Here is a 14,738-nt window from a genome sequence, read left to right as displayed (position 1 = left end):
CCCACCTCTAGAGGATCTGTGCTACTTGTGACAGCTGGAGAGAGTGTGTTGCCCCCAGTTTCTGTATGTAGTACATTGCGGTCATGTTGTCTGAACGTATCAGGACAGTTTTGCCTACTAGATGAACTTGAAATGCTTTGAGCGATAGAAAAATTGCTAGAAGCTCTAGATGATTTATGTGAAGCTGCTTTTGTTGCAAGCTCCACATGCACTGAATTGTGTGCGTTTGGAAATGAGCTCACCAACCAGAGAGCGACGTGTCTGCTGTTAGTACTATCTGTGGAACCAGGTCGATGTAGTGCCACCTTTTTGAAAGGTTTTGTGGATTCCACCACTGCAGAGACCAATGGGTGCGGCCGCCCACCAACACTAGATCTGATAACAGACCCTGAGCCTGGTTCCTCTGAGGTGGTAAGATTTCTTGAAGGGGACGCATTTGAAGTCTTGCGTAGGGGACTATTAGGATGCAAGACGCCATCATCCTATTAACTGCATGAACACTCGAGCTGGCAATGAGTGTTGAGGCTGAGACTGAGAGAGTAGAGTCTGCATACTGTGGGTTCTGGCCAGATTGGGGTAGGCCAGAGCCGTTTGTGTAGTGGATGGTTTGAGATGGGACTTGGACAGATTTACTGTGAATCCAAGATCGTGGAGCAACAGCACTGTTTTGTGAGTGTAACTTAGACAGCTTTGTTGCAAGCTGGCTTTTATGAGCCAGTCGTCTATGTATGGGAAGACGTGATTGTGTTGTCTTTGTAAATGAGCTGCGACTACTGCCAGGCATTTGGTGAAAACACTGGGTGCAGTGGTTACTCCGAATGGGAGCACTTTGCATTGATAGTGCTGGTCCGCTACCAAGAACCTGAGGTATTTGCGGTGAGCGGGGTGTATTGTGATATGGAAATAGGCGTCTTTAAGTCCAGGGTGGACAGAAAGTCACCTTGCTGAAGGAGCGGAAGCACTTGTTGGAGTGTCACCATATGAAAGTGATCCGACTGAATGTATAGATTTAGTTCTCGGAGGTCTAGTATGGGCCTGAGAGAGCCGTCCTTCTTGGGAATTAGGAAGTACAGAGAGTATACACCGGCCCCTTGATATTGTAATGGGACTGGTTCTATAGCTCCTTTTCCTAACAGAGGGAGAACTTCTTGCTTGAGAAGGTTGAGATGTTCTTGTGACATTGAGTGTGATCTTGGAAGAACTATCGAACTTGAAGCCCATGACCACAGACGGCTCGTTTCCTTGAGAGGGGCCAATCATAGCTCTGATCAGCATTTAAATACTGGTGAAATCTTGCGGTCATACTTCGAAGGACTTGGAATAAGCTCACCAGTAGCTGTTATCGAGCTGATATTTTGGATTCTGCTTGAACACTGACCATAATCTTTACTGGCAGATTCCTAATTTTCAGAACATAATTGGATCCCGAAGAGTTACACGTAATGTGTACATTCAATGACGAAAGATGGGTGGATAACAACGCGACTATTTAATTTACTTAGAGAGCCTTGAGGAAGTCACTGGAAGTGACGAAACACGTGTCGGCTGTACTTGTGCATGCTGATCAGGACTGATCTATATCATTAAGTTTGAAAGAATGTCTTGTTATCTGAACTTGTTTTAGAACTGAGGCACTTACAGTCCTGTCAGAAATTGGTTTGCACACATTAAATGGAAGTAATTTTGTATAAACATATCTTTTTTGTTTTCTTGTGATATACTGGACCCCTGTACATCAGATAGCAACTTATCAAGGTCATTTAAATGGAATTTAAATGTTTTGCGTGCCGGGGTATATTCTGTCATATCTTATCAACACACAGTGACTCCTGTTGATCCCTGTGTGTTTCTGCACCCAAGGTAGTAGGGTACATTTTGCCCTTAATGGCACCATTAGACTTTTTCCTGCTGCTGGCTACATTTGGAGAGTTTTTATACACCTGGTAGTCCAGTATATATGTATAATCATTGATGTGTGAGCCCTGTATACACTACTACTGTTTTCTGCAATGTTTAGGGGAGTGTCTGTAAGTTCCAGGCAGTAACCATATTGGATAAATTGTAGAGCCCATTTGTCTGAGGTGATTGTATTCCAGAGCACAGCATATGCTAAGAACCAAAGAGTGAGCCTGTGGGGATTAGGAGTCAGAAGGAGCTTTGGAAATCCAGTGTAGAGTGTAGAGTGCAGAGAGTAAACAGGAACATCAGGGAATCTCATGGTGAAAATTAGAGTTTTCAGTCCAATCAAAGATTACCGGCCTACAGGTTATTTGAAGCTTTATTTACCACAAAGCTCTCATAAAGTAATCACCCGATACTAACCAAGCAATACTTCACAAAAGGTTGTAATATGCAAATGTGGCCCACATTTTTTTGGGGTGCTTATAAATGGATTGCAGGTGGTTGGTGAAACGGAGGAGAGAATGGGATTGAGGAAAGGGAAGCATCACACGCATGAGTGAGCAACACTGGGAGCTGAGGGAAAAACAAACAAGGGGGACAGGGGAGAGAAGAACACGGAGCAAAGGAGGAGAAGCTAACAAGAAAGCAAGAAGAGCCCAAAAAAAGACAGTATTAAAAGCAGGGGCAGAGATGCACACAAGGGTGAGAACAACACGGAGTGCAAGGAGGGTGGATGAGAAGCACACAAGAGAGAAACTTTCACAGGGGTGAGCATTTAGGGCAAGCACCCAGATGCAAAGAGAGCTAAAAACATGTTCTCTCATGGAGCGCTTAACCCAAAAAGAAAAAAGTTTGCTAAAAGTTATCAGTGGAAGGACAGAAGCTAGTCAATAAGAGATGGTAAGCAGGCTAAGCTCCAAGGGTGGGACAGATAGATAAGCTGGAACAATGAAAGCCATTGGAAAAAAGTAAGCAAATGAGACTGACAATAAAGGCAACCAAAGGTAAGCAATAGTGGGCTGAAAGCCCCTGTAAGTTTTTGAACTGTCTAGCAAGCTCGACCTGCAAGTGTACTTCAAATAGACCGGTTACCCAGCAGCTTTTAGACTTGCTGATTAACTAATTGCACACATTTACATTTTTTTCATGTAAGATGCACCCTGGAGAGAAGGCTTTTTGCTTTTTTTAGCAGTCTATCCCTGCTCTTGCTTCACACCATAGGAGACCCTCTACTTTTCCAGCCTGAGGCTACTAAAGATCAGGGTTAACCGTTCAGGAGTGGTTGCTTTAAACAAAAAATATGGGATCTGTTTGGTAAAATTAAGAAAGCTTGTGAATGTTGTTCCCAGTACATATTGCCCACTTTAACCTTTGTGCAGGACCCTTAAACCGAATTCTACACAGATATCAGCAACATGTGCATTATCCCTCTCAACTCCCCTAGCAAAGTATAATATTGAGATTGAAAGCTCTGACATGCAAGTTACAAAGTGAGCTCAGAGTTAATCTCTCTGCTCACTCCCTGTTCAACCTTTCTTCCTCCCTTTTCCCTAACTGTTCCCTCCTTTCCCCTACCTTGCTCTTCATCTCTGCCTCTTTTATCCCCCTACATGCTTTCTGTCTGTTCCCTCTACCTCACCTTTTATATGCCCCTCTACCTTTTTTCTCCTTTCAACCTTCACCCTCAGCATTTTTCTTTATTTGTTTTCCGCTCCTTTCTCTGCCCCATCTTCTTCTGTTATCCTCTTTTCTTTCATCATCTTTTCTCTCTCTCAGATGAGCTACCCTCACTTTTTTTCTCACTGGTCACTCTCACTGTTCCAACCTTGTCTATCCGTCTCTGCATATATCCTTATCTCTCTCACCATGCTTGTTCTCTCAGTTTCATAAACTCTAGTAGTGCTACTGCTTGTGAACTCAAAGTCTACATTCAGAAGCACAGTGCTGCTTCTAGCACTATAATTCACGGTTGGCTGTCAAATTCTGCTTGGACTGCATATGTTTGCTAGTTTCTTCATCTTTAAATACGTTCAACTATATATGAATATGAATTGTTGCACAATACTCCAATGTCTAATATAACTAAAGAATTAGGGGTGGGCAGAAAACTACGCTCCGCCAGCGTAGCAGATAAAGCCAGTCACTCCTGCTCACCGGCCCGGTCCCTGCTCCTGAAAGCAGCCAGGCCGGGGAGAGCCTCCCCGGGCCTGGTGGACCCCTGTCTCCAGCTCCCGGACCCTCAGCTGGCTTACAGGACGGGGGGTTCCCGCACCCCGGGGCCTGCCAGACGGAGCACGAGCCCCGGGCCCGGACCCAGCTTCCGAACCCTAGCCAGGCCGGGGAGACCCTCCCCGGGCCTCGGTGGACACCCTTCCCCAGCGCCCGGACCCTCGGCTGTCTTGCAGGACGGGGGGCTCATGCACCCCGGGGCCCGCCGGATGGAGCACGAGCCCCGGGCCTGGTCCCAGCTTCCGAACCCTAGCCAGGCCGGTGAGAGCCTCCCCGGGCCCCGGTGGACACCCTTCCCCAGCACCTGGACCCTCGGCTGGCTTGCAGGATGGGGGGCTCCCGCACCCTGGGACACAGGGACGGAGCACAAGCCCCGGGTCCGGGCCCAGCTTCCGAACCCTAGCCAGGCCAGGGAGAGCCTCCCCGGGCCCCGGTGCACACCCTTCCCCAGCGCCCAGACCCTCGGCTGGCTTGCAGGATGGGGGGCTCCCGCACCCTGGGACACAGGGACGGAGCACAAGCCCCGGGTCCGGGCCCAGCTTCCGAACCCTAGCCAGGCCAGGGAGAGCCTCCCCGGGCCCCGGTGCACACCCTTCCCCAGCGCCCAGACCCTCGGCTGGCTTGCAGGACGGGGGACTCCCGCACCCTGGGACACAGGGACGGAGCACAAGCCCCGGGTCCGGGCCCAGCTTCCGAACCCTAGCCAGGCCAGGGAGAGCCTCCCCGGGCCCCGGTGCACACCCTTCCCCAGCGCCCAGACCCTCGGCTGGCTTGCAGGACGGGGGGCTCCTGCACCCTGGGACACTGGGATGGAGCACGAGCCCCGGGCCTGGTCCCAGCTTCCGAACCCTAGCCAGGCCGGTGAGAGCCTCCCCGGGCCCCGGTGGACACCCTTCCCCAGCACCTGGACCCTCGGCTGGCTTGCAGGATGGGGGGCTCCCGCACCCTGGGACACAGGGACGGAGCACAAGCCCTGGGTCCGGGCCCAGCTTCCGAACCCTAGCCAGGCCAGGGAGAGCCTCCCCGGGCCCCGGTGCACACCCTTCCCCAGCGCCCAGACCCTCGGCTGGCTTGCAGGACGGGGGGCCCCCGCACCCTGGGACACTGGGATGGAGCACAAGCCCCGGGTCCGGGCCCAGCTTCCGAACCCTAGCCAGGCTGGGGAGAGCCTCCCTGGGCCCCGGTGGACACCCTTCCCCAGCGCCCAGACCCTCGGCTGGCTTGCAGGACGGGGGGCCCCCGCACCCTGGGACACTGGGACGGAGCACAAGCCCTGGGTCCGGGCCCAGCTTCGGAACCCTACCCGGGCCGGGGAGAGCCTCCCCGGGCCCCGGTGGACACCCTTCCCCAGCGCCCGGACCCTCGGCTGGCTTGCAGGACGTGGGACTCCCGCACCCTAGGACACTGGGACGGAGCATAAGCCCCGGGTCCGGGGACTTGTGCTCCGTCCCAGTGTCCACGTCGCCACGTCTGATCTGAGGTCGTAGTCGGAAAGAAAATGCCGGAGGGGGCGCTAGGTGGCGCACTAGCGGAATGGCTGCCACTGTGTGAAGCTCCCGCAGTTTGGCCGAACTATCCGCTATTTATCCTTGATAATCGAGCTGCTGTTCCATTTCAACGGTGACCTTTGCCGGCGGAACCGGGGGGGCGTCTGGGACCGAGCTTGTGGAGGACAGCGAGGTTCCTTTGTGCCCACAGCGCGGAATTGCTGACTGCCGCCTGAGTAACTGCTTGGACGCAGCTGCTGTGTGACGGCTGTGGTGGCTACGTTAGACCGGGGCTTCCCTCGTGGCGCCCAGCCCGTCCGCGTGATCTGAGGTGCGCGGCGCCTCCCGACGATCTGCGGGCTGAAGGGCTCCCCCGCCACCAACGAGATACTGGGACTGCGCTGCCCGATGCCTCTATGCTGAGGACACCGGGAGTACCGGACGATTGACGGATCAGCCATAAGCGGCTGTGCTGTCGAACCTGATTTCGACTGCTGATTGCAGCGCGGAGGTGGCAGGCCGACGCTAACCTTCCTAGAGGCGCGATCTGCTTTGGTGGAGTGGCCTGGAGTCTACGACCGCTGACGGTGAGGCGCTGCGAAGCCCCCTCGGGGCGGTATCCAAGTTGGTGTGCCGGAGACTGGAGCTCCCGATAGAGGCGGTAAGAGATCGGCGGCCGCACTCAAATCCTCGCAACCATTAGTGACATTGCTGGCGCAGCGGAGGCGCTGTGGTGCATTACATCGGGAGCGGAGGGCGCGTCGTGGGCTGCGGATGGCTGCCTGCACCCGTAGTGGCGCACTATCTGGCGGGTCTGTGGATCGCTGGAACTGACTGAGCCTACTCCTGCCTGCTGTCACACGGGGAAATCGACGTTGCATGAGCAGTTTTGACCCTTGACGAGGGGAGATTGTTCTATTGGCTGAAGTGTCCCCGGGTCTGGCCCGTATAAGAAAACTGTAACTTGGCTCTCCGGCGCAGGGGATGCTGGTGTGGATGCGGGTGTTGCGGTGAGCTCTGGGGCCGCGGTGACGCCCTTGCCTCTTAGCCGCTGTCTGCTGGTGTGTGCTGCTCTTCCCTACTTTCCTTCATCTCTGTACGGTTGCTGCTGATGGTCGCTACGTGGTGGGAGGGGAGCCACCCACCATTGCTGTTTGCTGCTGCGCTCTTGCACTGGGAGTGAAGGGAGGCGACGGGACCTGACGAGGGTGACTCAATAGCAGAGAACCTGCCCTTCCGACTGGGAGCTCCCCGAATTCCTTCTCCTCCTGGATCGTCCCCTTGACGGCTACTAAGTAGGAGCCACAGTTCAGCTATGGGAAACCAGACACGAAGCAGTCGCGCATTAACTTTGAGCCAAAAAAAATCTATGCGCTCCCAAACAGCTGAGATGGACGCAGGGGCAGAAATGGGTGCCTCGGGTGGGGGCACTTGCCCAGAAGTTGACATGAAAACACTTATGTTGGAGGTCCGACAGGGGTTAACGACTCTGGCTGACAAAATGGACTCCATGACATCACGTATAGATAGTATAGTGCACAAGATTGATCAGCATGGAGAACGCATTACGGAAGCGGAACGCAGGATATCCGATAGTGAAGACGCAACGTCTCGACTCCAAGCTAATGTGACCCAAATGGACAAATTACTTAAAGTAATAGCAGCGAAAAACGAGGAGTTGGAAGCGAGGAGTCGAAGGAATAATATACGCTTGCTTGGTATCCCGGAGCGTACCAATACGGGCCAGATGGAATCCTACATTGAAAGATTGCTCCTGGCCACCATAGGGGCGGAGGCCTTGTCGCCACACTTCATTGTAGAGCGCGCACACAGGGCACTTGGTCCTCGTCCGCCCCCGGGATGCACTGCCCGCCCGATCATAGCCCGCATTCTTAATTACCGGGATCGTGACACTGTCCTGCGTGTAGCCCGCGCAAAGAAAACACTGCAATTCGAAGGTACACCATTCACAATTTATCCGGACTTCATGGCATTGGTTCAAGAAGAAAGACGACGGTTTCTTTCAGTGAAGCAAAAATTACGTCACGCCAATATAGATTATGCATTACTTTATCCTGCACGACTGCGAGTTACACATCAGGGAAAACAGATGTTCTTTACCAAGCCTCAGCAGGTGGAGGACTTCCTAAAGCGCCTACGGAAGACTAAAGAAGCAGACGCTATCTCTGAGAACCTTGATGCAGTTGACTGATTAGTGATGTGCTGGATTATTCTACATGGGTGATGTATTTTGTTAGAGCACAGTTGCCGCAGGTCTGGGCACGGTAACCATGAAGGGAGGGATGGATATGTTGAGTGATGATGGGTCCGCGGCGGCTCACTACAGGTTCGTCATTATATGTTACTAGCTCAATGGATCCTTACGGCCGAACACCCCCACTGACTGAAGCAGAGGCGGGTGTCCCAACTATTTGCCTCGAGGTCGGTGAGGGCAGGGTGGGTCACCTAGACGGGCCCCCCACAAGGGAGAACCCCTGCTAGACATACACCCTATGCATAAGAGGGCTGTTGAGTGGGAGGAGGGAGGGTGTGGGCTTTTCATTGGCATGATTGGGATGTCAGTGTGGGAGGGGGTGGGGGGGGGAAATTACATGGTTTTGTTGTTTTGCACTGTATACATTTATGATGTCTGTAGTCCTAGTGATACACAAGCATAGTACACTTTATGTTTATCTGTTGAGACTGATATGTCGCAGCGAGGTGCACAGATAGGATCTGAAGGTTCCCCTGATCCCGGTTTACGATTCATCTCCTGGAATGTTCGGGGGTTGGGTGATCCTCGTAAGCGTAGACAAATAGTTTCCTACCTTGAACGTCACCATATACAGGTGGCCATGTTACAGGAGACCCATATCGACCCCCGGAGGCCCTCCGGGTTCGCCAGCAAATGGGCTGACCACAGAATCTTCGCTTCCTATTCCTCGTATGCGAGGGGGACTGCCATCCTGATTAAAAAACGTACACCCTTCACGCTAGTGGGCTCCACTGCGGACCCTCAGGGCCGCTATGTCTTGGTTTGGGGCAAGGTGGGCACGGTATCAATTGTGCTGGTTTGCTGTTATGGTCCCAATGTGGACGCTCCTGAATTTTTCACGGTGCTTTGGGGTAAGGTACTGGAGCTGGGAGGCGCACAGGTGATATGGGGTGGGGATTTCAATGTGGCTCTCCAGCCGACTCAAGACAGATCGAACCCAGCCCCGCATCATTACACTAGGGCACAAGCGGTTCTAATGGACATACTTCAAGAGGGTGGTCTAGTAGATGTCTGGCGTCTTCGGCATGTGCTGGTTCGGGAGGGTACGCATACTAACACTTATGCAGGCTCCTGGGCACGGCTAGATTATTTCTTACTCTTGCGTGATCTTGCTCCCTCAATCGCTTCCATCACTCATCTGGCTAAAACATTTTCTGACCATTCCCCAGGTCAGATGGAGATTCTCATGCCTGGCTGTGCCGCGCCTAGAAGGTCTTGGCGATTGCAACCCATGGCCCTTCTTGATCCCCTGTTTCATGACGAACTAGGTGAAGAGATAAAGGATTTTTTCGATAGAAATAGGCGATCGGTGGACTCCATAGAAATACTGTGGGAAGCCTTTAGGTCACCATCCGGGGTTTTTGCATCTCGAAAAGCTTTGGGGTTCTGAAAGATTTGCGGAGCACGCTGCAGAGGCTGGAGCTCGAGTTGCAGGCGTTGGAGCGTGAGATGGCAAGGGGGTCCAACGGGGGATTGCAAGTGCAGTTTAAAGAGAAACTTACCGAATACGGAGCCACTGCGGAACGGGAGGCCAATTTCAAGGGCAAATTTTGGAAGGCCAGGAGGTATGGTGAGGGTGACCGACCTGGCAGAGTGCTGGCGGATATGATTCGGAAAACTAGGGGTGCACAGAGTGTTCTGGAAATTCAAGGCCAGGATGGGTTGGCCTGCGTTGATACTGCTGACATCGTGGCCACTTTCACTGAGCACTATTCCGCGCTGTATACCTCGCGGCGTCAGGGCAGTATGGAGTTAGATACTTATTTGGAGGCTGTGGCTCTGGGATGGCTCGAAGATCATCATTGGGAGTTTCTCAGTGCCCCATTTGAAATTGACGAAATCAAAGAGGCAATTATGCAACAGAGATCTGGCAGGGCCCCAGGGTTAGATGGCCTACCGGCTGAATTTTATAAGGCTTACATCGATATAATGGCCCCAGTATTGAAAGACGTCTACCTGGAATCCATGGAGGGGGGCAGGCTGCCCCCATCTATGAGAATGGCCCTGATAACTTCATTACTGAAACCGGATAAAGACCCTACCTCATGTGACTCCTACAGACCCTTGTCGTTACTGAATTGCGACACTAAAATATTAGCCAAGATCCTCGCCAATAGGCTGCTGCTCTTAATAGATATACAACAAACAAATGATGGACGGAATGCTGACAATGCAGACATTCTCCCCCAGTCAAGAGATCTGGGTTAAATCCATCGTTCTTTTGCCCACTACACCACCCCAGTTTGGACATGGCCATATGCAAATCAGTCTTGACCCTGTGCCTCATGGGAACAGTCCAGCCCGAACTGCCAAGCCATGTCTTCCCTGGACCGGAATCAAGCATCCTAGGACCGGTTTCTGGCTATCAGCCGTCATCAGCCAGGATAGCTTGACTCCAGTGGCGTAGTGAGCACGGATCCCACGTCTGGGAATACCCATCCCACTTAGGGCGAAAAGCGTTACAACAAACAAATGATGGACGGAATGCTGACAATGCAGACATTCTCCCCCAGTCAAGAGATCTGGGTTAAATCCATCGTTCTTTTGCCCACTACACCACCCCAGTTTAGACATGTCCATATGCAAATCAGTCTTGACCCTGTGCCTCATGGGAACAGTCCAGCCCGAACTGCCAAGCCATGTCTTCCCTGGACCGGAATCAAGCATCCTAAGACCGGTTTCTGGCTATCAGCCGTCATCAGCCAGGATAGCTTGACTCCAGTGGTGTAGTGAGCACGGATCCCACGTCTGGGAATACCCATCCCACTTAGGGCGAAAAGCGTTACAACAAACAAATGATGTCACCCCGAGTGGGAAGGGTATGCTCAGACGTGAGTCCCTTGCTCTCCATGCCACTGGAATAAAGCTATCCTGGCTGACGAGGGTTGAAAGCCCGAAACCGGTCCTAGGATGCTTGTTTCCAGTCCAGGGAGGACCTGGCTTGGCAGTTCGGGCTGGACTGTTCCCATGGGGCACAGGGTCAAGACTGATTTGCATATGGCTGGGTTCAAACTGGAATGGCATGGTGAGCAAAAAACGATGGATTTAGGCCCAGATCTCTGTACTGGGGTGAATGTATGACATTGTTCTGCATTCTGTCCATCAATTGTTGTTTTTGCATTTGTCACCCCGAGTGGGAAGGGTATGCTCAGACGTGAGTCCCTTGCTCTCCATGCCACTGGAATAAAGCTATCCTGGCTGACGAGGGCTGAAAGCCCGAAACCGGTCCTAGGATGCTTGTTTCCAGTCCAGGGAGGACCTGGCTTGGCAGTTCGGGCTGGACTGTTCCCATGGGGCACAGGGTCAAGACTGATTTGCATATGGCTGGGTTCAAACTGGAATGGCATGGTGAGCAAAAAAACGATGGATTTAGGCCCAGATCTCTGTACTGGGGTGAATGTATGACATTGTTCTGCATTCTGTCCATCAATTGTTGTTTTTGCATTTGTCACCCCGAGTGGGAAGGGTATGCTCAGACGTGAGTCCCTTGCTCTCCATGCCACTGGAATAAAGCTATCCTGGCTGACGAGGGCTGAAAGCCCGAAACCGGTCCTAGGATGCTTGTTTCCAGTCCAGGGAGGACCTGGCTTGGCAGTTCGGGCTGGACTGTTCCCATGGGGCACAGGGTCAAGACTGATTTGCATATGGCTGGGTTCAAACTGGAATGGCATGGTGAGCAAAAAAACGATGGATTTAGGCCCAGATCTCTGTACTGGGAATGTATGACATTGTTCTGCATTCTGTCCATCAATTGTTGTTTTTGCTCTTAATAGATAAGCTGGTGCTGCCTGATCAGGCTGGTTTTGTGCCGGGACGGGCTACATCGTTTAATCTCCGCACATTATTTTCCACACCCCAGAATATAGCGCCGGATCTGTCCATGGCTGCAATTTTTCTTGACGCCACGAAGGCATTCGATTCTGTTGAATGGGATTATCTCAATGCAATTCTTCTCCGAATGGGCTTTCCATTACCCTTCGTGGCTTGGGTTAGCCTGTTATACACTGATCTCACAGCCCGCGTTCTCATAAACGGACATGTCTCTGCTGAGTTTCCCATATCCCGAGGCACGAGGCAAGGGTGTCCGTTATCCCCGTTGCTCTTCGCCCTTGCAATAGAGCCTATCGCGTGTAAATTACGACAACAGCACCGTGAACGCGCCCTCCGCTGCAATTTAAGACACATCCTCATATCGCTCTATGCGGACGACATAACCTTATACATCAGAGAACCGCAGGATAACCTGAACCCAGTTTTGCGTGAATTTATATTATTTGGTCACCTCTCGGGCATCCAAATTAACTGGGAGAAATCCCTGATTTTTCCTCTCACGCCAGCGGTTCCCCGGTTTACGCCTGATTTTCCGCTGGTCTGGTGTGATACCGATTTTCGCTACCTGGGGATCCAAATTGGGAATACCCGAGATGAGATATTACGGCTTAACTACGGTACAGCGATTGAACGTCTGTCCCGCAACGTAGCGAGATGGATAGCCTTGCCATTGTCTATGGCCGGGCGAGCCTCTTTAATCAAAATGGTAGTGCTCCCACAATTTTTGTATCTGTTCTTAAACATCCCCTATCCCCCGGGGCGCCATTTCTTCAACTCCCTTCGAACTGAACTTTTGAGACTGTTTTGGGGAGGTAAACAGCCCCGCCTGAAATGGACGGTACTTACGCGTCCCTATGCGCAAGGTGGATTTGACCTCCCAGACTTCGAACTGTATTATTCATGCACTCAGGCGCAGCACGCTTATTATTGGATGCACCCCTCGAGTTTTCTGCCACAGGTAGCGGCGGAGGAATGGCTATCGAACCCGATTCCATTGAGCGGGGCGATACATATGCCACCACCGGCTAGAAATACGCCCTTTACCACTGTGACAGGCACACTCACTGCATGGTGTGCCATTGGGCAGCGTCTTAATGCTGCGATGCTATACTCCCCACTGATGCAGCTTTCTTATCATCCACAATTGCCTCTGCTCCAAGAACGTGGGTTTCATAGATTGTGTGAGCGATTGCAGATAGGCACGTGGGGGGATCTTTTCATACAGGGCAGGTTTCGATCAAGTGATCAGTTTTTCCTCCAGGCGGTTCCCACTCTGCTAGACACCTTTTTATATTTGCGGCTTCAACAGGGGTTGCGGAGTGTTCTGCCGGAATATCCCAAAGAACCGGATTCACTGGTACCGCTCCATCGTATGTTGTCTGCTGATAATCCGGGGCATATGGTTTCTACGTTGTACCACACGGTCCGTGCTCTTCAGCCAGAGCCTGTGCATATCGCAGTGCGACAATGGTCTATTGACTTAGGTGTTGAACTATCGCCGGAGCAGTGGGGGTATTGCTGTAGGCAAGTTGCGCGCATTTCAGCCAGCTGTAGATTGCGGATTATCCATTATCGATATATTCATCGTCTCTACTGTACACCCGTAAAATTATATCCACTCAAGCTACGTGAGACTGCCAGCTGCGACCGCTGTGGTAGCCCGGAGGCTGGCTTCATGCATCTTGCATGGGATTGCCCCAGAGTCTTGGGCTATTGGCATAAAATTTTTGAAGCTCTTGCGCAGATGACGTCTGTTGTCGTGTCCTGTAGTCCTCTTGTAGCTCTGTTGGGATACACTGAGCAGCTCCCGCAAGGGTATCGTCGATATGTTTCACTGGCGCTCTTATTGGCGAAGCGTAGGGTGGCGTGCAGATGGGGTAGGGGGCGTGCCCCCAAATTTAAGGATTGGTTAGCAGATCTGATATACAGCCAGGACCAAAGCTCTATATATGCGGATACGCTGCCCCGCAGCTCCAGACCGCGTGATATATGGGGCCCATTGAAACATTATCTCCTGGCGCACACTGATGAGACCCCCACATAAAAAGCATGGTTACAAATGGCGTGATGGTGGCTGGGTATTCGATTTAGGGCCCCTTGGGCTGAGACAGGTTCTGGGAATGTTTTGAGGGGACCTGGCTGAGATCGGCTGGGGATAATATTGAATATATGTGCCCTGTTTGGATGGACTTCCCGGTGGTCTGCTCTTATATGCCTCATGACAAGATAGATATTTGTGGTGCACATTTGCGGCCCTTGGACTTCTACATGGACAATGGGAGACGGGGTACAAGTAAGAAATAATTGGACATTGCTGTTTGCCTCGTTTCTGAAGGGTGACATGCTGTGTATCACTGATGTATATGTTGCATTGGTTTACTATCGGTTTTGTACTACTTACATGGGCTTTTTCTATGTAAAACTCAATAAATAAAGTTTAAAAAACAAAAAAAGAAAATGCCGGAGCGTTAAGGGGGAGCCGGGGAAGGCCAGACCCCTGCCGGAGCAGGGGCCTGGCGTACCCGGCAGCACGGGCCCTCTTTCCCCGGATCGCGTCTGGAGGGGTTTCACCCTCGCCGGGAAGCCGGCCGAGGAGGAGGGCGCCCGAGGCGCGGGCAGCCGGTGGGACACCACGGACAGCCACGCGCGGCACACAGCTAGGCGCCCCGGGACGGGCCCGGGGCAGACCGGTCGCCTGGCCCCCTTCTCGGGGGGCCAGGCGCGCCGGCAGCGTACCTCCGCAGCAGGACCCAGCCAGGGACCCTGCCATGGTCGATCGGGGGGGGTCTGACCTTGTGGGGGGACGAAGGGGAAGCGGAGCTCACCCTGCGATGGCCCCAGCCGCGTCCTGGGGAAGCCCCGGGGTGATTGACGATCGAGCAACCCTCAGACAGGCGTAGCCCCGGGATGAACCCAGGTCCGCAAGGTGCGTTAGAAGTGTCGATGATCAATGTGTCCTGCAATTCACACTAATTCTCCTGCGTTCTTCGTCGACACGCGAGCCGAGTGATCCA

The 14,738-nt window shown here is 52.6% G+C and overlaps 2 pseudogenes; both read right to left on the bottom strand.

The window, feature by feature from the left end:
• Nucleotides 1-14,738, bottom strand: part of LOC146870665 (transcription initiation factor TFIID subunit 11-like) — a 284,397-nt pseudogene that overhangs the window by 142,268 nt on the left and 127,391 nt on the right.
• LOC146870668 (5.8S ribosomal RNA) overlaps nt 14,605-14,738 on the bottom strand; it is a 146-nt pseudogene continuing 12 nt past the window's right edge.

The sequence above is a fragment of the Triturus cristatus genome, chromosome 1_1, assembly GCF_964204655.1.
Source record: "Triturus cristatus chromosome 1_1, aTriCri1.1, whole genome shotgun sequence".
Taxonomy (NCBI): Eukaryota; Metazoa; Chordata; class Amphibia; order Caudata; family Salamandridae; genus Triturus; species Triturus cristatus.
Note: the sequence above shows the minus strand (reverse complement) of the source record. Positions and strands in the feature narration are given on the sequence as shown.